The sequence below is a fragment of the Ammospiza nelsoni genome, chromosome 2 (assembly GCF_027579445.1).
Source record: "Ammospiza nelsoni isolate bAmmNel1 chromosome 2, bAmmNel1.pri, whole genome shotgun sequence".
In the NCBI taxonomy this organism is placed as follows: domain Eukaryota; kingdom Metazoa; phylum Chordata; class Aves; order Passeriformes; family Passerellidae; genus Ammospiza; species Ammospiza nelsoni.
In genome coordinates this window covers 86,362,215-86,382,957 of record NC_080634.1, presented here as the reverse complement: position 1 = coordinate 86,382,957, position 20,743 = coordinate 86,362,215, and the positions used below count along the sequence as shown (strand labels likewise).

Below are 20,743 nucleotides of genomic sequence, written 5' to 3'. Positions count from 1 at the left end.
AGGCTGTTCATAAAAATTCAATGCAGGACATAGAGAAATAAATCTTTTAACACCTAGGAGTAGCCCAGTTGTCTGCCTGATTAGTTCCTAAACTCTAGGTCTTTTTCTATCAAGTTCCTTGTTGACTCATTGGGACCTTTGTGCCATTTATTTTTGGAATGAATGAGTAAGCCTCCTGAGTCCACAAGGGTGATGTAGGTCTTAGGAGGTCTGCAGAAACAGCTCTTCCAAGGCATGTTTAAATCTGATCTAAACCATGTAAATTCTACTCCAACAGTCTCAGAAGCTGTAAGTGCCAGTTGCAAGTATTGTCTCTAGCATCTATGGATTTGAGTGGGATGGTGCAACTGGCTGTAGCACTTCCTGAAGCTGTAGTGCTGCATTTTGCTGCATTATATGTTGGAAGGCAGCTAGTTCTGGGAGTCCACCCTGTTCCTTGGGCATTGACTGCAGAGTTTGCAGCATGAGCTATAGTAATTTGCTGAGGACAAGAAGTTCTGAAAAGTAATAATTTGCTGTATTGCCATCCTGGAGGTTTTTCTTAAAGCTGTCTATTCTGAGCTCTGTCTCTCAACACAACCATCTACATATGGCAAAGCCTTGCAAATATCAAACCTGCTAGAAACAAGATGTGCAGGAGGACTAACTGAATGCCTGGGAGTCACGGAGCATTAACAGTCCAGACATTGATATCTTGGTGTCCAGTTTGATAGAAAAATGCTTTTTACTGCTTTCATCTCTTCAGAGGGCCCAGCTGCCATAAGACTGTTGCTGGTGATGTTTGTGGTCAGAGCCTTCCTGAGGCACATGTAGTCATCACTGCTTCTGAGTAAGAGAGAAGAAAAAGAGGGGGAAGTGAGAGAAGCTTTTAAAAAAGCTCTGAAGTTTTCTGAGTACATAAAGAAAAATGTACAACTGCTCATTCTTTTTTTTTTTTTTTTTGATGCATTTAGTGATAATCCCCAGCTATGACAATTTAATGACCAGAGTATTTGAGTATTTTCCCAGAATGTATATTAAGCAATGTGGCCAGCATCTATCAAGTACAAGTCATCCTCTTTCCAATTACTCAAGGCTTTAAAATTGCCAGTGCTGCAAGGGCCCACGAGATCATTCAAATATGTGTGGATTTTACTTGTATCCTTTTGCTAAAAAAGATGTAGGAAGTTTTTCCTTCAAACAACAGGTAAAGTTCATAGCTAGGAAATTACAGTGATGTTAAAAGGCTCTTGAACAGTGTTTAAATGAGTGTTTGTCTGATGTTCCCAAACTGCAAAGGCTGAAAAAAATGTGTTATAATAAGTTCTGCCCAAATGATGAGGCTAAATTTAAGGCAAAGCACCTCTGCAGCACTGGGAGCTCAAAGGACTCTGTGTCTAGATGACAGTGGTATGGATCTCTCTGCTTTTTCAACTTCATTTTAGCACAAGTACTGTGGTACTGAAGTCACAGTTCATAGAGTGAAGTGAGAATCTACACTTTGATTTTTAAGAACCTTCTGTCATAGGGAAGAAAACTTGGAAAGCTTGGGTTTGTTTCTTTATTTTGGTATGTCTTTTTATTTTCCTGTTTAAGCCATTAAAATCGTGTCTCAAAAATAAAAGGGAAAATAATTAAACCTTTTGAGGGATATGGAAAGGTGGGGTGACCACAGAGCTGTGATTTCTGAGCACTGAAGGGAGCAGCAGCCTTACTGTCCCCTACTTACCTGGATGCTGTCTGCTGTGGTGAGATTTCCCCCAAACTGATGTACATCACCAGAGAGGCAGCTAACTTTGCAGACTTTTTAGTCAATTTACTTTCTTTATTTTTTAGGTAATTTTATTTCCTCACTAATACAAGCATAACATGTATTCTTTGATGTTTTTTTTTTTTTAGGTACTTACTTCCATGAATTTAAGGTACAGAACTATAATACTAATTGGTTTTGAAAGCTACTGGCAGCCCTCTCCATTCTGTGCTACTGTCTTAGAAGGAGAAAGATAAATCAAAGATCTCCCTAAGCACAGAACTTTGAACTTGTCAGACCCTGAGAAGTGAAGCTGGGACATTTTGCTCTTAAGAGCATAAATGGTTCATGATTGTGAAAGTACTTTTTTTTTTTTGTCTGAATGTCCTGATCTTTTTATGAAGGGAGATCTTCCCCTCCATTTCTGAAGTCCCTTCACAAAACAAAACAACAAAAAAAAACCACTTCAGGGGCCTTTTTTTGTAGAGTCCTGGAGATAAAATGGAAGGGCTGTACTATGACCTGAGGGCATCTTTTGATAGCTGCCCCAACAAGTGCGAAAGGATTGGATTCAGTGTTTAAAGACTATCTTTTGAAGCTCTGAGTGTTCTTTGCTTCTATTTCTGCTAGTGAGTATCAGAAACATTTTTAGTCACAAGGGTTTAGAGATGGCTAGCCATCCTTATTTGAGATTCTGCTTTGCATTTTTTTACACAGAAGAATGAAAGTTTCTCCGCAGTCATTATTAATGCTCTCATTTGCAGGTGCATGTTTGTGCTTTATGGTAACAGTTCAATAATTTTGCTCACTGTGAAAGGAAAATAAAGAAGTTAAGCTTTTCTGTCTCTTGCCAGTAACTGCCAATGCTTGCTCTGGTTTCAAGGACATTGTGTCAAGGTTTCATCAATGGTATCTGCTCTGCTGATGTAGAGAGTTTTATGCAGCATCTATGCATTTCAAAGAAAAGTGGTATTATCAGCCTTTGGTATCTGTGTATTTCTTTTATCAGAAGACAACTAGAATCACTGGCCAGGGAGGCTTCTATGTACAGGCTGGGAATGCCACAAAGACTTGGAGGTAAGGGGTTTGATTTAACTTCCCAGGTCTTTGTAATGCTTATTTCCCCCAACTACTCCTCTGTGACATACTTGTTGTCTTTTTCTTCTCTGGCATCTAAACAGTGATAGCAGATAAAGTATAAAAAAATACTTGTTATTCAAATTTACTGGAGTGCTTCTAGGTATTTCAGTTAGAGGTGCTTCTTTTGTGGCTCAGATCCATGTCAAACTGTGTGACCATCTTCTCAAATGTTAAATACTACTTCAGTGTAACTTTCTTAATATCCTAATATACCACAGGCAGCTTTTGTACAGCTGAGTTAGGACTTGGTTCAACTTGGGTATGGTATATGTGCATACATTATTTTACCCTGATCATAGCTCTTCTAGTTTCCAGATCATCCTTCCTTTGGGAAGACTTCCTGTTTGTGCTACATTTTATCAACATGTTAACATCTGGCTTTGTAAATTCCTTATATTCTCTAGGTGCATAAGAGCATCTGTAGTTCATCCTTTCGTGAGCAAATGTAGAAATTGTGTTGCATACATCTTCAAAAAGAACAAAAGTGTACAATCTGCTTCCTATTTATTCATCTTGCTTGATGTTCCTATAGAAATACACAATGAATGTAAAGCATTTATTGAAATTTGTAGCCCCACAGACTTTCTGATATGGGTTTTCCTATGTCACTTATCTTTTGGCTATGAGCCCACCATGTACAGTTGTAGATTTATTACAGAATTAGAAGCTTGGATGCCATTTTCTCTTGACATGTGACAGCCAGTGTAGGGAGGTGTGTGTGATTGCAGACATGGGAAATGAAGATAGCTGTTAAACACCTTTCCTGGGTTGGGATGCATCTGCTCCTGATAAGGTCGCTCATATATAAAGTAATCTGCCAGGAAACTTCTTGTAGGGATGTTTCCTTCACTGATGGGAATATACATTCTTTATTGTCCTTCAGAATGATGGATACTTTAAACACTATGTGTGGGTGTGTGTGCGGTGTGAGTATACTCTACTAAGCAGGTTTCATGGACACAGAAAAAATATAAATTGCTCTGAAATCCTAATGGAAGATATTGGTATTTGAAAATGGTTTTTGTTCAGTTTAACTCAATCAGACTTTATTTCTTTTATGATAAGAAAACAGGTCTTTAGTACATGAACTTGGTTTTATCACTCTGAATTCCCTTCATTTGGGTTTTCAAATCTCTTGTCTTGAATTTAATATTGCTTGCCCTGCTGCCTGCTCCACCTGGTTTGATATAAAGGATTCCACAAGTGGCAGTGGTAGGGGCAGCATTCTTGGTGTTTTACTCAATATTGTGGTTTTCTGAAGATGCTCACAGTGCTTTTCTGGCAGGTAAATGAACTGAAGGCAAATGAGGTGATTGCTGGTGTGTGAAGGAAGTCATACATGTCAGCATTGCTGTTTAGTTGTGGTCTAACTGCATTTGTAGAAAGCTATGCCTCACATTACACTCAGGAATATGAACCAGTTATTTCAAAGAAAAAAGACTTTTTTTTTTATTTTGAAGCAGGTAGTAGATGCATGGAAGCCCTTGCCAGCAGTGATTTACAGTCAGAAGCCCACAAGAATTCAGTGAGAGCTGACTTGGACAAGTATTGGAGAAGTGATTTGCTGAGGGTTACTAAACAACGCTCAACATACTGCTTGGGAAATGTGATTAAGTACTTGGAGAGTACTCAGGGGAAGTATCTTACTGTGGATGCCCACATGGGCCAAGAGGAAGTCAGTGCGAGGTGCCTGTGACTCGGTAGAGCAGGTGGGAGGCTAGGCTGAGCGAGATGGAACATTTGGCTGAAACAGTGCCTCTCTTCTTATGATCTGTTTCTCTTCATCTTTCAGCTGCTGTCAGAAAACATTGTAGAAATGCAGCTCAGGCATGCCAAACTATCCTTTCCATGCTTGCTGCTTATCTCTTCCTTTTTCTCCTTTGTACTCCTTATTATAATCTTGCTGTTTCTTTTCTGTGCCTGGCCTCAAGAGAAGGCCTGTACCCCAGATCTGAGTCCCCAGGTTCCATTTCTTTCTCTGCTGAGTTTCCATAGCCCTTCCATGCCTCAGTTACTGTGTGCATGGAGAAATGGGGCTGCAGCAGCTGAAGGATGATCTCCAGCTAAGACTCTTTGCAACAGTCCTTCTGCTAAGGAAGGCAAAAGGGGTTTCCAGAGGGTTTGACGCAAGTGATACTTGGTAATAGCAGTATGGGAAATGAGTGTGGGTGTGGGGTGTAACAACGGAGGAGGTTTGCTGAATTTTTGCCACTGTTTCCTTTATTCTGATGCTTCCTACTGTGCTTTCTATCCAATGTTGTTTCAATGCCAAAGGCTGAATGATTAACACTGATAACTGGCTAAAAGCTGCCTTAAGATAAACTTTATGCTCCTTATTTTACAAATTGTGCCACTGAGATCTCAGTTTAATGCTGGACTGGGCTGAGATGGGTGCATTGTGCCCTCAGAAGTTGCTGGAAGGTAAAAGGGATGTGGCGAGGTGCCTAGCCACCTCCATCGCTGCCACCAGCTGCCCAGTCCAAAGCTGAGTCTTGGTAGCCAGTGGCTTCAGGGATGCAGACCAGGCATTGTGCCTTGGCTCATCTTCTGAACTGGCAAAGTAACACGCGGGAGTGGCAGGAGCCAGCTCCTGTCTCTCATCTGATTTCAGGTATGGTTCTCTCCCCTCAGACCCTGACACCCACTGGAAGGGCTGAGACTGTGACCTTCCCTTCCAGCCCCTTCACAGAACCACAGAATGAATTAGGTTGGAAAGACCCCTGGGAGCATCGAGTCCAACCCATGACCAAACACTGCCATGTCAACTAGACCATGACACTGAGTGCCACATCCAGTCTTTTCTTAAACATCTCCAGGGACGGTGACTGCACTATCTCCCTGGGCAGCCCATTCCAATATCTAATCGCCCTTTCTGTGGAAAAATTCTTCCTCATGTCCGACCTAAAACTCCCGCCCATAGTTTTAGACTATGACCTCTTGTCCTGTCGCTGGTTGCCTGGGAGAAGATGTTGACCCCCACCTGGCTACAGCCTCCTTTCGTGGTTGTAGAAAGTGATAAGGTCACCCCTGAGCCTCCTCTTCTGCAGGCTGAACACCCCCAGCTCCCTCAGCCGCTCCTCGCAGGACATGCGCTCCACACCTTCACCAGACACGCTGCCCTTCTTCCTTCCCTGCCGTGTGCTTCCCGCTCGCTCTCCGGGCTGGGGGCGGCTCTGCCGGCGCAGCTGGCAGGAAGGCCCGGCGCGGGCAGGGAGGGAAGGGGAAGAGGCGGGGCCTGGAGCCCAGCAGTGTCAATAATACAATAGGGCTCTTGTGCGGCCGCCGCCGCCGGAGGAGGAGCGGGCCGGGCTGCGGGCGCGCCGAGCAGCCGGCACGCAGGGCGGGAGCCGCCGCCGGCCGCGGGCCCGGGCGGGCGGGGGCGATGCGCGCCGGCGCGGGACGGCACCAGCAGCACCCGCAGCAGGAGCCGCCGCCGCGGCGGGAGCGCCAGCCCTGACGGCCGCGGCCGCCCACGGCAGCGAGCAGGGCAGGAGCAGGAGGAGGAGACGGCGGCGCGCCGGGCCGGGCCGGCGGCGGGAGGTGAGCGCGGCCCGGGCTGCCCGCATGGAGGCGGGGCGGGGGGCGGGCGCCGGGGCCGCCGCGCCGGGCCTGTGCGGGGGAGGCGCCGGGCCTGCGGCGGCGGCGTTTGGCGCCAAGGCCGGGCAGGAGGGAGGAGGAGGAGAAGCGGCGGCGAGCGCGGAGAGGCGGCGGGCGCTGCGGGTACGTGGGGCAGCGGCGGAGAGCGCGCGTTGCCGCGCCGGGGGCGGCGGGCGGGCGGGCGGCATGGCGCGGCGGGCAGCCCGTCCGGTGTGGGCGCTGCGGCCCCGGCCGCGTCCGGAGGGAAAAGTTACGGCGGCTCCGGAGCGGGCGGGCGCTGCACCCGCGGGGGGCGGCAAGGGCCGGGCGACCTCCGGCCAAGCGCCCTTTTGTTCGCAGCAGCCCGGAGAGGCGGCGACCCGGCGGTGCCCGAGCCGGCGGGGCCCTGCGGAGCGCGGCTGGGCGTGGCTGGCGGGCAGACAGACAGACAGACAGCCGGGCGCTTGTCCGCCGCCGAGCACCGCTCCGCCGGTATGTCGAGGAACTTGCTAGAACTGAGTTTGACAATGAAGCGCTAGCGCAGCCCGCCCGGCCGCGCCGCCAAGGTAAGTTTTTTCCCGAGCGGCGGGGGCGGGTGGCCCCCCGGTGCCCCCTGTGCCTGCAGGCAGAGGAGCGGGAAGGTCCCGGCTTCACTTCTCCAGATCAAACCTTCCTCCCTTCAATGCTGTTCGCTTTAATGCTGTTCATGTTTCTGCAAAGGCATGGCTTCGTTCTACGGATGTACCGCGACCGGTATGGTTAGCGGCTGGGGATGTAGTAAAAGTATTTATACTTGCAAATAATAATGAGATGATTAATGGGAGAATTTGGTACAGGACACCCTAAAATGTGTGTTACCAGGCAAATAAACACCACTTTTTTCTGTCTTTTAATTAGAGTTATTTTATAAAAAGTACTTGTAGTTACTTGAGGAGTTCAGCTATTGTTTGCAATTGTTATAATGAGCAGCTATGTATTTTTATTAAAATATCACTCAATTTGCACTGTGCTTCAAAGCCCAATGTTTTTTTTTCATGTTCAGGAGAAAAGGGATGCTGAAGACAACATCCATGTATGATTAGAAAGCCTTCAATTACTACACACTAGATACTTGAAAGCTGTTGTGCTTCTCTGTTAATATAAAAGAGCCTTTGCCCTAAAACTGAAAGATTAAGAAAAATGTATTTTGTCCTGATGCTTGCAAGATGCTTGGTCAGCAGCTGACTTTTTACATCAGGTTGGTGCTTGTTATGGGCTGTTCTGTAGGGGATCTTGAGCACACCTGCTCATCTCTTCACAGTGAGACTGCATCTTAGTGATGGTTAGAGAGCTGGCTTGAAAAGTGTGAGAGCCTTAGGCCGGAAAGGTCGACCTGGATGAAGGCACGTTTGTATAACATTCCAGCTTGCCACAGAGTTCCTTAAGGTGACATCAGAAAAGTCTTTACCTGCACTTACCAATGGGAGAAAATGCAATTAGAAGTCTCTGACCTTTTCAAAGTAAAAGCAAATTAGTACTTTTAGGATCTAAAGTTTGTGTTGTTTTGTTTTTCTTTTTTAATTGAACGTCTGACCTCTTTTCAGACTAGACATGACATGCCCTGGTTTTATTGCAGAGAGGAGGAGAACTCGAAAGGTTTATTTGCAAAAGTTGGACTTTAGATGCAGTAAAAGTAATCAAAATAGCAGAACTGTTTCTGTTACCTGTCCCTCCTTTGATGTTTCCTCTTTCTAGGTTCCTCTTACAGAGCAAGCCGCCCTCCCCCAGTGGCAAAAATTCCTCTGAATTGGGTCTGACTGTAGGTCTTTTTTTGTTATATTTGTGTTATGTACACGTAGCAGATACCCACAAGGGTTTGCTAGAGAATTGATGTAGGAACATATGCAGTGGCATTTATTGGCAAGGATGCGTGTTCATTTGGGATCTCATTAAAACCATGAAAATCCACTGTGGATGTAAGAGCCTGGGATAGATAGATCTCAGTGTCGTTTTAGAATAAACCCAGCTGTTTTCTTCTCTGTGGTTCTGTGCACTTCCTCTCAGCAGCAGAAAATCAGGAAGTTTGTGTTAAGGATTTATTGGGATACCTGGGATTGTTGTGGGCTTTAATTTTGACTTTTAAAATATGTACATACTTTTAATAGACCTGGATAATTCACTTATGGAGAAGAATTTATATGACGCCTTCTTAGCTACAATTGAGTATTATTTTTACCTGTACATTTCTATATGTATATACACACGGGCAGAGACGTGTGTGTGGTCACTGTAGTAGCTCCCACATGGTGAATGCTGTAGAGCATTTTCCCCAAGAGCTTGCTGCAGCTGGCCTGGGGGATGGCTTGACTGGTGACCTCAGCTCCTGGCTAGTGTGTTGGCAAGTGTCCAAGGCCATGGTGAAAATGGCTGGATTTGGTAGATCTGATGGGGAGAAGTGAAACTAAACCCTACACAAGCTGACTTGAGTTTGAAACACTCCTGCAGTGTTCCTTGTGGTCTATTTAGGTAGCTTATTTTAATCTTTGTAATTAATTTCTGACTATCATGCCCCAGTGGGTGAGAAGCAGGGCATGGTGCCTGCATATTTTTGGTTAGCTTGGCAAGACATGGGATGCATCTGGAGAAGGAATGTGCACCCATTTCTGTTGTGCATCTTTTATCATCCATGGATGGAAATGTCATGTAAACACCTGTTTCTGTGGTTTATCTTCCTCCTTTAGTCCCTAGAAGTCTCCTTCAAAAGTTAGTATGTGCTTTGGGGGGCTATTACTCGAATGGGTCTGATGGTGTAGTGTTATGACCACTCTTCAGAAAATACCAGGTAATTTGATAGCAAAGAATGTTGTATTCAACCAAAATGTAAAAGTTAACATTTGGTTAAGTATAGGTATAATTCTCTCAGTGCATTTATAACCAAAAATTTACTGTTTTGTCTAGATCAATGGTAGTGTTGTGTTTTAGTTGGTGACTTCTTTCATTATGGACAGAAATGGGCCGAGCCAAAACTCGCTATTTGCGCATGTTGCTTAATCTCTCCACTCCCACAATTTTTGTGGGAGCTATAGCTAAGGGGGCTCGGGGGCTTTTGAATTCTACAGAGAGGGGAGCCTCTGACATTGTGTGGTGTTTCTCTTTTCTGAAGATTTGAAGTGCCTGTAACGCTCAAGGCTTCTTGTAATTGGAGACATAAATACAATTTTTACATACTTTACTTAAAATGGAAACTAACAAGTTAATAATAGCTCTTATCGGGGGTATTTATGTAATGGAAGCCAACAGATGCTATTTGCATCTTGAAGAGCTGATGTACAAAATGTTATGTCAAGGCCCTGGCAGTTTTTATGCTGGTGGAGGCTGGGTCAGAAAGGAGTGGGAGATGCTGGAGATCTGGAGGGCTTGATGGCACCTCTGAAAAGTGAGATAACTGTATGAAATTTTACGTTTTAACACATAGCTTATTTTAATCTAATGCTGCTAATAAAAAGGATAGTGTTTTGATTTGAGAATTGATTCCTTTTATATTTATTCATGTTAAATGATCAATTACACCTGTCACTTTAAAAGTACTTTTTTTAATGCTATTTTTCAGCTACAGCTGCATGTCTGATAAACCCCTAAAAATTTTGTCTATAGGTACTATTTTTATTGATACTTCAACTTATTTTGACTACACGAAAGTATCTAGTAAATAAGTTTCAGAAATGTAATGTGACAAACTGGGTGTTGCTTTCTGTGGAAAGATGCTGATGTAATTAACAAGCGCCTCCCTGTTTCCCTGGGCTGTTCACTCTTTCTTATTAATTTGCTTCCAAGTTAGCCTTTTCTAGATGACATCTGAACTCTTCCAACATTTAATATCTTATTTCAGTGTATAGGAGACCAAGAATTTAGGGATTAGAGCAGTATGGGATGCGTGATCTTGGAGCTAAGGAATGCTCCTGCATTTGTAGAGCAATAATGCAGGCTTTGCTTGGATTTAAAGGAATAGAAGGGACCCTGAGCTGTGAGCATGACTGCGGAGGCTCCACTGGCACTTGCTTAGTCGCCCTCTTCAGAGAAGCAGGAGAAGGTGGGAGGATAAGCTCGTGACTGCTGATGCTATTTGTTATAACTTTCTCCTGGATTAAATACTGGAATGCTTGCCTTAGCTTGTTAAACTTTGTTTGAAAACTTTGGAGTGCTTTTCTTCTTCAAAGTACACCTGTTACAGCATTAGCTTAAAGAGCTGTGCTTCCTCATCATTGAATTGAATGGTGAACATAACAAATTGTGTCGTTAATGTCTCTTTGTGTTTTAATTAGAGCTCTAGGAGATGTTAAAAAAACAGGTTTATGCCACATGCCTGACTGGTTGCTAAACTGAATATGCTTGTCACACAGTCTTGGGGGAATTATGTATTATTTTGCTAGTCTACTGTTCTGAGCTTCCTCCAGCTCAGAACTTTCCTTCCTTCTTCCTTTTTTCCTACCTCGCTCTAAAAAGTTACTCCTGAATATTTTCTGAGAGTTTGTCTTACCTGCTTAAAGCTCCTGACTGTTGATAGCCTTTGCTGGTGAAAGGCTCAGGCTCTTGCTCATGTCTTAAAGAGCAGTTTCATGCCTGCACAAGTGGTTTTGGTGCACAGCAAGTCCAACAGCCTCCGAGAGTTAGCGTAGTGCAGTGGGTGAGTCAAGGCTGGGATGCCTGAGATCCTCCAAAGGGAGGGGTGATACCCCACACACCAGGAGCTGCAAAGTGAAACAACTGACCAGGAATATTTATTGTAACTAGGTAATTTTGTTTGACTGTGTTATGAAGAGTTCTCCAAGCTGATTTTTATTTTCAGGTAGTTCTTGTTTTGGAATATGCTGTTGGGTTGATGACAAAATAATGAGAGGAGAACTGCATAGAAGTTCTGCCTGGGTGTTGTCTTTTAATTATGCTATATAGTTTATTATGTAATATTGAATGACTGAAATTCTTTAAATCTGTAGATAAATGATGGATTTACTACAAGTTCTAGACAAGAGCTACGGTAACGTGGCTATTCACAAGCCCTTGAAAACCATAACTAAACTATGAGCTTTCGTTCATACTTAAAAATCTAAGTCTTGGTTTAACAGACCAGACAGTTTTTAAATAATGATTCCTCTATAGACTGTGGTGGTATTGAGAAAATTTCTTATAGTGTGCAAATGTTTAAATCCTCCCCTACATATCAAGTATAGCATAATAACAAGGTAGTATTTTCTATCTGCTGACAAGTCAGAAAACCTGACATCTTGAGCTGCTGGATACAAAAGTGTATAGGAGAAATGTCTACCCTGTCAAGGGAGGAAACAAATGTCCCTAGTGGGATTCCTTGTGTTTAATTCTCTTTATTTGTTCTGCTTTTAACTGCTTGTACTTATTAAATATTTTTTTCAGTGTTAATTTGCAAGCTTTGATATGAAAGTGGCTGTAGAGGACTCATCATAGGAAATAGTGTCTGTGTCCTGTACAGGCTTTGGCTTTAATGAAAAGCAAGCCAACCGAGGACCTTGTGGAGCTGAAATAGTCAGTGTGTGAGTGTATTGGGGACACACAGGAAAGTGTAAGGCTCAGCAATTATCTGGCCAGGAGGAGCCTCAGCAGAGAGGTAGGACTAATACCTCTCCCACTTTTATTAATACTTGGATAGAAAGAGCAGTAGTAAAGTGGTGCTCTTCTTCCTGCTTTCATACTAATAGACTCTTTTCCCAGCAGGAAAATAGTGACTGAAATAGTGATAACGAGTGATTACTCTGCAGTGCAATGTAAACTTGTTAGATGTTGTTTGATAGGAGAGAGGATAAAAACGCTCATTTCAAGCACATAACAGCTTTTTATGGTAGCTTTTTTTTTTTTCAAGAACTGCTGACCAGAGCACTGGAAAAGGAAGGGGTGCTGCTTGTCAGCGTTGTTGCTATGCTTTGACATCCTTAACCTTGTTTGGGGGAGTTCCAGCATCTCCTCAGCTTGGGCCTAATTCAAGAGCAGTTGTGTTCTTTTACAAAAATCAAATTGCTTGTCATTTAAGTAACTGAAAGAGAGATACTTAAACCTGATAATGAAGTTGCAGTCTTCCTTATGTTAACAATGTAATAATTTCCATTGTAGCATGAAATGAGCAATCCTAAGAAGTAAGTGAAGCATTTTGCTTGACAAATTTGAGCTTGCAGCTCTGCAACAGAATGTGCTAGGAGTGAGGGAGGAACCAAAAAGTTGATCCTAATGTAAGGTACATGTTTATGAACAACAGTATTGTAATGGCTGTTGGCATACCTAGGAAGTAAAATTCACTTCTTCTTATGGTACTGATTCTTGGAAGGAAGATATTTTTTCAAAATATTATGTCTGTATAACAGACACCAATTTTCTTCACTTTGTTTGGTTAGTGCTTCTTCACTTTTTTGGGCCAAAGAAGAAAAAGATGAAAAAGCCCATGGGAAGAAATAATTCCATATTTTTATATAAATAGAAATGATGCAAAATGGTTTTGTATGCCCTTTGCAACTGGTATCCATAAATTCAAGTGGTTTCATTTTGATTCTTGTAGTTTTGTACATTTTAATGATTCATACTATAATTTCGAGTAATATTTTATGAAAATTGTGAAATCTGTTCTTTATTCAGGTATTTTTCAGATGCCTAAGTTTGCTGCAGTTAGTAGTAAACATATTTTTGATCCAAATACTTACATAGATAGCTAGTGTACAAAGCGTTTACTTAAAATGAATGAGATTTTGCAACTGAATGAGATTTTGCTGGTGACTGGCCAGGTTACATTCATGTGTGTTTCTGCAGTTTTGATGGAGATCTGACTTGCCTTCTTTGGTTGCATACCTATACAGGGACAGAATAGCTGTGGTATAATACTGTAGAAAATGGGACTCTGCTCTGAGCTCCAAGAAAGAGTATGTTAAACTTTGTTTCAGTACTTAATATTCTTAGTAGTCTTTCCTCTGTTGCTTAAAACTGAATACATATGGATCTGATGCATGATACTTTCATTTTTCTTCCTCTGTAAATGCCATAAGACTTGAGAAGGTGGGACATAAGTTCTTAGAAAGCTTACACTCCTGCCAATCAGCTCAGTATCAGTCAGAGCCCTGTGACTCCCATTACATGGATTAAACTGGCTTAAGTGCTGTCTTAGATCCTTTGTTTGGCATCTTCTTGTACTTGTTTTAGATTTGCAGAAGCCTCTATATGTAACACCAAACAGGGATGTGCATGAATTTACTGAAATCTAGTAGCTTTTGCAGGTGCCATTTCATTCTCTAAGATTATTGAACTACTTTTTTTTCTGTGTTCACTTCTGTGTGCTTGACTTCTACATCTGAATCAGTCAATTTTTGAAGTATGAATGGGATAAGAATTGGAAAAAAAAGTCTGAAGAAACTTAAGGGAAAAACTAAAGCCTCAATTGCAGATGAGAACTTGAATGTGATTTGTAGTTCTTATCTCTCTCAGCCATCCATGTCTTTGATGGCTTTGTAGTCTCCCTTTGGCCCTCTCCTTTTTGACTTAACTTTCCAACTTTTTCCTTATTATTGGAGAAATCAGTGTTTCCAGTGAATGTCTCACAGTCTTCTTGAGACCCTATAAATCATCTAGGTAAAATTAAATCTGTCTCCTCTACCAGACTACAGACAGTATGGACTTGCAGATTGTTAGCAGTCAACCTGAAAGTATTTTGGCAGACTTGTTGGTTTGGGGATTTTTTTGGTGTAAGTTTGCTCAGTCTGATAAAGGGGGCATTTTCCTTCATCAGTGTTTTTTTGTAAGTTTTTTTGTTTTTTGGTTTTTTTTTTTTTTTTTTTTTTTTTTTGTGGCTGGTACATTTGTGGGAGTTTACATATGTGTATGTATAAAAGCGTCATGCACTGCAAATTTAAGTTGTATTTTTAAAAATTCATTAATAGAAGGATTTGTGATATTAAACTTTTTTCCTGGTGAATGCTGATATTGGTGTGATGACTATTTAGCTAGTGTTTAACAAGAAACCCTTCTGTGTTATGCCTGTACATAGGTAAATTTTGCTTGGTTAAGGAAGTTAAGTCTGTATGTTGAACTTAGACACACATCAACAATTGTATTTATTTTGGTACAGATAGTGAGAGTGTTTCAAAACAAAGTTGCTTTTATATTGGGAGGAACTGCTAGAAAAAGTGAGACAGTGGCAAAGCATTGGTTTAGTGGAGTAACTTTTAAAACATTTTAATGCATCCTGGTTACTTGTATCAAGCCCTTTTTTAACCATTTGCTACTCTAAGATAATTTTTTTGTCAAAATGCTGTTTTTCTTTTCTCCCTTTAAATAATTTCAGGGAATCTATCCTAAGCTCATTCTATCAAAGAAGTTAGCTTTCATAACAGCTTGAAGGTGTTACTCTGGTGTAACTCTGTTACAATGATCTGACTGGTCATGTACACCTAATTCTGAAGTGGCATTAGTGTCAGCCTTTGCACAAGGGCTGGACAAGTTGAGCCACCTTCACTCCTGTATCAGATTCCTTTGGCCATAACAAAGCATCTTTAGATCTATCTTTTAGAGGATTTAATGTCACATTAGGGTGCTCTATGTCACCTCTGCCTGTTTGTGGTGCCTTATAGGTTCACAGGGATTTAATCAGTCAGAATTGTGGATTTAACTGCATGATGGCAATTCTCAAAGGAGACAAAGCTCAGCTCCTTTGTTTACTTCTGCTTTTGAGCTTTCTGGGTCTGGCAGGATTATTGACGTTTTTGTGCTTCAGGTAAGCAGAAGTAATGTCAAACTCCTAAGGGAGCAAATCTATTAAGGCCAGTTTTCTCTCTTTTTATTTTTAATGCCAGTGTATTGTGAAGGGCAGTGTTACCTGCTGTCCTTCTTGGAACTGGTGGAAGCCTATCCATAATGACGTGGCTGGGAAACTATCCAAATCTAGTTTTATCCCTTGCTAAGCAATATCAGAAGTTTTGCCTCTGTAAAGGCAACAGATTTGTGTAGTGGAAGTCCTACATTAATAAACTACAAGAAAACAGAAAGGTCTAAATATTTTAGACAATTCTGGTAAAGGTTTTTCCTTCTGACAGTAAGTTGTTCTAACAGTGGGTGCTTTTAAAAAGAATAGTTTTCGTGCTTTGCAACTTGGTCTTGCAATCCCCCACCCTTCCCCAATATATTCGCATCAGAAGATTTTAAAAAGAAATAAGCTCAGTTTTGTAATTTAGGAATTCGGATCACAAATTCATCAGATAAATGTTTTGCTAATTTCTGGCTTTGTTTTGGCAGTGGCTTTCATTCCCATTGACTCCACCAAGATCTAAGTTTCCCTGCTTGTTTCTCAGAGTTTGTCATGTGTTTTGTATAACTGAGTAGGAATGACTTTGGAAAAGGATTGACACAAGTTTCTCCTTCATAGCAGTAAAAAAAAAAAACCAACACAACCCTTTCCAACCATTAAATATCATCTTCAATGAAGGAGGCATATTTGGTTGCTGCCATGGGATTTGCAGCCACAGAGGATGAAGGTGATGAAGTCTTATTTACTGTGTTTTAGTGTCTGCTGCTTCATTAATTGTCATTTGATTGTGCTCCCAGCCTTGTGTTTTTGCGGTCTAAGGGCAAAACTTGGGTGCTTTATTTATTTATGCAGTTTCTTTGCAGGGGAAGGTCACAGTTTAAGTGCTGGTTTGATGTCTGACCATGAAGGAACAGAGAGGCTTTCCTTATGAAAAATCACAAATACCAATGTGCCAGGTTTAATAAAGGATGTCAAAAGTACTTTAAATCATTTTGATAATCAAGTGAAGTTAACACTGTTACCTTTTTCTTGCCTCCTTTTTTTTTTTTCCTCTGGGAGCTGCCATTCAGTTAAATACTGACTAAATTGTTTTATGTGAGGTGAGCTGTTTATGAGGGTTATTTTTCTGTGGCCACTGAGACCCCCTTAAGGGCCAGGAATATTCAGTATCTACACTGCTCTTTACTCAATTTCTACATAGCTGGAGTATTTGAAGAAACTCAGAAGAGTGTGCTCTGTAGCATTTCTGAAGCCCTATGTTGTACACTGGTGAGCATCACAACTTAGTGTATCCAGAAAAGGAGACAGAATCTTTTCTTGCTGTCATCCAGTTGTGAGATAACTTTCCTCCTGTAATCCAGGCATAAATTATTCTCAATCTTTTTGCTTGTAGTTTCCTTTTTTTTCTATTTGCATTGACTAAAATAGGAACAGAGGCTCATTTGTTGTGTAAAAGTGGGTGATGGTTTGAGCTACGAGTTCCTCCTGACACTCCCCAGCAGCTAGTGGTTGGTCATCCTGCAAGTAAATGGTTGAAGCAAAATATCACAGCATAGATAAGAAATGCTTGTACAGAGAGGTCTTCTGGTGAAGTGATGGGAATGATCATAGATGCTTGAGTGCTGTAGGTAGGCAGCAGCAGAGTTGTGCAATGGAAAAGGCTTTGAGCAAAAGGCAGAAAGTGCTGGGGTAGACTCTTGGTTGACCGGAGAGGAGGATTGGGAAGATGGGGTGAAAACTAAGGACAGCTTTTGAAGGTTTGGCAACTGCTGACACTTTGTGTCTTGAGGTGCATCCTGCTGCAGGGAATAGCTGCTCTTCAGAGAGAGATGCATCCTGTGCCAGGCTGAAGTAACATATCTCCTTAACATTTCGTCCCACAAAAGAGGAGCAGGGGTTTGAGCTGCTGTGCACTAACTGTCCTTGCATGCTGAAGAGTACATATGAGGAGAGGAGGAAGAAAAGTCTGATTCCTGAAGGTATCCTTTACAGAACTGCAAATCAGTAGTTGAATGTGTAAGAAGAGAGAGTTCTGGCATCATTCCCTATTTGGTGTGTGAACTGGCTGTCCTGAACATGCTGGGCACTTTGAATCTCACTGTAAAGACCTTTCCATTTGCTGGGTGGGTAGTTAAAACCTTGTAGTGTTTGCTGTTTCTTGTTCCAGAGCTGTAGCTTAAGTACATTGAAGTACACAGTTTGGTATTACTTTAGTCCAAAGGTTAAATATGTCCCTTCATATTTTATATTGTCATTGTGTGGAGGATCCATATACTGCTTTTAGCATTTGTAACTCTCTTTTGTGTGTGGTGGGGTCATGGAACTTGCTGTGGAGAGTGTGGAAGTGGCATAGCTGTGGCATCAGAAACATAACATCTGTTATCTTACCATACTTTGTAAGTTCTCGCACATAAATAGTTTTATTTTTTATTTTAAGATTTCCACTAAAGGTCTGTGTACAAATATAGTTGCATTAAATAATAGAATTTGGCTATGGAAAAAGATGCTTCTAGGTCATCTAGATTTTATTGCTTCTGAAATGTTTGTTTGAACCACCCTTCAGAAAATAGCATGGAACAGTACTGCCATCACTCGGCTACAGGAAATGCACACGAGCACATCTGTTTAGTACAGGAGGTAGAAGTCAAATGAGGTGGGTTGATACTTGAAATCCAACTGGCCAGCATGTGGCTGTGGCTAGCAGCAGGACATGTAATGATCTCCTTCCTCAAGAACTGCATCCATTTTGTTTTGCTCCAGATCCTCATAAATAGCTTGTTTTTGCTGCTCTGTGGCTCACAGACCTGTTTTCAAGTTTCTGGTAGCGGGTAGTGCCAAAATACTTCCGTTGTTTCTGCCTGTACCCCATTCCAGGCTTTGTGGATCAGGAGGCCTCCTGCCAGTTTCCTATGTTTTTATCTCAGTATGGATCTTGTTCTGCAGCCTTCTGCCTCATGCATTTGTATTCTTTCTTCTACATTCCTCTGCCTTGAGGTGCATCCTGCTGCAGGGAATACCTCTTCTTCTGAGAGATGCATCCTGCACCAGGCTGAAGTAGCACATTGCCTTAACATTTCATCCCAAAAAGAGGAGCAGGGATCTGAGCTGCTGTGCACTAGCTGTCCTTGCATGCAGCTGTACACTGCAGCATCTGTCAGGGATACCGATAGATAGATAGATAGATAGATAGATAGATAGATAGATAGATAGATAGATAGATAGATAGATAGATAGATCCCTCAGTCTCTGGTGTAGGGAAGAGATGGAATGGTGGAATAGCTGCCTGGGATTGCTTTGCTCTCCCCAGCACGCAGCGTACACATGAGTTCTGTGGCTGCCTGATGCACAGTACTTGCTGCTCTGCATGTCTCATGGTGAGGTGCAGCCCTCAGCACAGACAGTCCCCACAAACCACTTTGTGCAGAGCTCTTTCTACCCAAGTCCCATGTATTGTTGCCTTGCCCTCCGGCTGCGTTGGGAAGAGCTAAGCTCCACGGAGCATGTTGTGTTGGCAGCGCAGCAACCGGGACTCTTGTCCAATCTTTGTTTAAACGTCAAGAGCTGCAGCCTCCAATCCTCCCCCTGGGGACATGGGTCAGCAGTTCTCACTCTCAGGATGTTTCCTTAATGCCAAGCTTAAACCTTTTGGGTTTTGTCTTAAGTGTATCCCATTTCATTTCATCTCTTCATAAGATGCAGGCTTTTGTTTGACTAATTATAATTTTCAATCTGTATATGAAGAATGTAAACAACTTTGCATCTTAAAGTAGGTGTTTGTTTATGTTGCTGTTAGTAGCTTTTCCCTGTAAGGGCAGTTTTTTCAGCCTGACTCAGTTTTTTGCATGTGTATGTACCTTATGTTGTGTAACAATGATTTTCAAGTAATCGATAAGATGTTTTGAGTGTTTTGCAGAGTGATTGGCACTGCACACAGGCTAAATAGCTGCTGTGTTGGATCACCATCTGATTGCCTGGGGCCCAGGACTTCAGAGCATTTCATAAAATGTCTTGATGTTACTTGTTAGTTGCCTTATGAAACCTATCCTTCTAGACATCCTGCTGCATTGTTTGTCTGAAGGTGGGGTAAGCTGCTGTGGGAAATTTTTTTCCCAGCAAGTTTAATTGGTTGCTGGGAATTACTAAATCACTGGCTGTTATTAAGAATAGGCTTGTTGCTGCATAAAGGTGTCACAAAATAGTTTTGTGACAGTGGGAAGAACTGAAGGTGCCAGAAAGTTGCAGGCTTTACTAAATGCTTTCAGCGTCTCTATCTACCTTAAGGTGAGATGGACTGTCTTTAGATTTTTACAATGAAATTGTAAATTTATACTGAATTACTTTGTTGGCTAAGCCAATGTGGAAGAGGGATTAAAATCAAGAGTACTTACTGTAGTCAGTACTGTTTAGAAGCTTGTGAAGAAGAGGAAGAATAAACAACAAATCAGTTTATTACAAGCAGAAATCCAGCACTGTTTGCTTCAAAGACTTTGTAGGGATTTTACAAGACTTTTCTTAAAGCTTACTGTCTTTTTCTTTGCTACCTCTAATCACTGTAGGATAAGTATTGCCTGGAAATAGCTCTTCAGTTAAATATGATGGGAACTGTTTTGGTGTTTGGATACTTGTTCTGTTATGATTTTTTCAGAACTATAAGCGAAGGAGTACCATTACCTTAAAAACTATATTTATAATCTTAAAGACTACTGGTTTTATTTCTTTTGCTGTCTTGGTAGTATTAATTTTTTGACCTGCCTTTTGTAAGAGGTCTGTGTGATATTTACTGGTAGTCTGTGGGGAGCTGTCTGTATGTGCTAGATATCTGAAACAATCTGTAAAAAACCAGGAAATTACAAATTTTTCTAATACCTTTCCCACCTAAGTAGTATTATATCCCTGGGATTATTTATGGAGGAGATGTGAAACATCACAAGACCAGCTTTCTAATTCAGTTTTAAAAGTAATTTGTGAGGTAGGAATTGCACAGTAGATGATGCAAGTTATCAGGCAATCCATATCATCAGAAGCTAGCTAAGGAAGCATGGATTAGCAGAAATGCTCACTGGAATGTTTGTAGCTGCTGAGAGAAACTGAGAGGATAATTGCTAATTAGTTTCAAACAAGACAGGTGAATTAATATTTGCAATTAATGATGTGGGTGAAGGAATGAGGCCTCTGTTCATTCAATACCTGAATCAAGCTGGGTGGAGCTGCATGTCTACTTGAGAAGATGCTTTGAACTCCAAGTTACTTTGACTGATTGGAGATGGAGTCTGGAAGGAGGGGTTGGATGGGGCTGAGCAGGGCATGGAGGGGCAGCTCTGTGACATAAAGGTTTGGCTGCATGCCTGCAGGCTGGGGGCAGTGGGCCCCAGCAGCAATAATTGCTCACAGCCAAGACTTGAGACAACAGTCGTGCTGCTGCAAAAGCAAATGCACTGGAGTTTATATGTAGGATTGTTATCTGCAGCTCAGGTGACCGTAAAGGATATTTTTCTGTAAAAAGAGAATAG

At 42.0% G+C, this 20,743-nt stretch overlaps 1 protein-coding gene across 1 annotated transcript in view; it reads left to right on the top strand.

Annotated features, from left to right (window-relative positions):
* Nucleotides 1–6,869: 6,869 nt before the first annotated feature.
* Nucleotides 6,870–20,743, top strand: part of JADE3 (jade family PHD finger 3) — a 63,876-nt gene continuing 50,002 nt past the window's right edge. Inside the window, exon 1 of the mRNA XM_059466637.1 lies at nt 6,870–7,011. The gene's annotated coding sequence lies outside the window, so the exon portion shown is untranslated. The remainder of the gene's footprint in view (nt 7,012–20,743) is intronic.